This window comes from Gadus morhua, chromosome 2, assembly GCF_902167405.1.
Source record: "Gadus morhua chromosome 2, gadMor3.0, whole genome shotgun sequence".
Classification (NCBI taxonomy): domain Eukaryota; kingdom Metazoa; phylum Chordata; class Actinopteri; order Gadiformes; family Gadidae; genus Gadus; species Gadus morhua.
In genome coordinates, this window is record NC_044049.1 from 1,913,346 (window position 1) to 1,915,296 (window position 1,951).

Sequence of the window (1,951 nt, forward strand, 5' to 3'; positions counted from 1 at the left end):
AACACAAAAAGAATCCCGGAGTTGCCCGGGTTCTGGGGAGCCGACATGCTAGTGGCTAAGCTAGGCTGCTACTTCTGTCGCCAGGGCCGGATCTGTTCCAGTTATTTGGCGTGGAAGGGGGTTGATGAATAAATGAGGCGCGGTTGGCGTCGCTGTAGGGGTGGAGGACAGGGGGGAACATACGAAGGCCTGTGAAATATTAAAAGGTGGAGGCTGCTGCTCCATTGCCGGAGGCCGTAGCATCGGATTGTAGCGTAGCGGGTCGTTAGCGGTAGCAGCCTGCGACCAACAGCCTTTTTCCCTCCGTTTCAGTTTCCCTGGACCGACATGAAATGGTAAATGGTAAATGGACTGCATTTATATCTGTGCTTTTTCTGCAACCAGTGGCCACCCAAAGCGCTTTACAATATAGCCTCACAATCACCCGTTCATACACCGACGGCGGAGTCAGCCGTGCAAAGGCGACAGCCAGCTCGCGAAAACAAAATAGGTTCAACACCAATAAATAATGAATACAAAAGTAGAATATATTCTATGTAATGTCACGGTCCTGCCATGGTTCATTGACATTTAGCAGATGCTTTTATCCAAAGCAAGTTACAACCATTCATAAATACATTCACACCCTGACGGCGGAGTCAAACATGCAAGGCGACAGCATTTCGGATTAGGTGCCTTGCTCAGGGTCACCTCAACACACTCGAGCTAAGAGGCGCCGGGGATCAAACTAGCAAACTTCCGTTTACCTGAGCTAAGCCGTGGTGATACGGTTTATCGGTACGACAAGATTTGACCTTTACACATAATTCTAGTTGTTGTTTTCTCTGTGTGTATAGGGTTGGAAGCTTCTCCACAGGGGGTATAGGGTAGTTTGAAGTCAGGTCATGAAGACGCTGTACGTCAGCAGTGTTTCGCCGTAACGCTAGAAGTGGTGATCCAACCCCGCTGGGACGCGACCCACAGCTAGCGCTGGGCCACACGGACACACGAGAACAGAGTCAATCCCGACGTGGTGTTGAAGTCAACAACGAGCAAAAACCCGATGCAGCGGAACAGCTCAGAGTCTGCGAGTGACGTCTCTCTCTCCATGTATGCGTTTGTGATGCTCAGGACTGAGAGTGTGAGTGTGTATGTGAGTATGTGCATGTGTATTTGTGTATGTGTGTATGTGTGTATGTGTGTATTTGTATGTGAGTGAGTGAGTGAGTGAGTGAGTGAGTGAGTGAGTGAGTGAGTGAGTGAGTGAGTGAGTGAGTGAGTGAGTGAGTGAGTGAGTGAGTGAGTGAGTGAGTGAGTGAGTGAGTGAGTGAGTGAGTGAGTGAGTGAGTGAGTGAGTGAGTGAGTGAGTGAGTGAGTGAGTGAGTGAGTGAGTGAGTGAGTGAGTGAGTGAGTGAGTGAGTGAGTGAGTGAGTGAGTGAGCGAGCGAGTGAGTGAGTGAGTGCGAGTGGCTCAGTCAGTCCTGATGCATCAGAGGCGACAATGAGCAGAGAGACCAGATCTAGGGGATGTAAACCGGTCTGCGCCTGACTCCCCCCCTCGCTCCAGGACTACACACAACCCCAAGGCACCCCAGAGCAGGATCAGAGGATCCCTGCTGAACCCTCTCTCTGAGCGGGCCGGATCCGACGCCCGCTGCACAGCGCTGCACGGCAGGGGTAGAGTGTTTGTGTTTGAAGTACCTCCACGTGTGGGGAGTACGGCTGTCGAGTCAGGCGCTGTAAAGACGTCGGTATCTATGTGTGTATCTATGCGACGCGCGTGTCAGTTGAAGCCCCGTTATCTTGACCTCACCCACTATCGACGGACATGGAATGGGAGAGGCGTGCTTCCAGGGAATTGAGTGAGAATTGGGGCACGGTTCCGCAATAAGGATGAAAACAAGATTAAAATGAATTCAATCAGGGTGAGAAGGAGTGGGGTTACAGAGCCCATTAGGCGCTGTGTAGAGGAG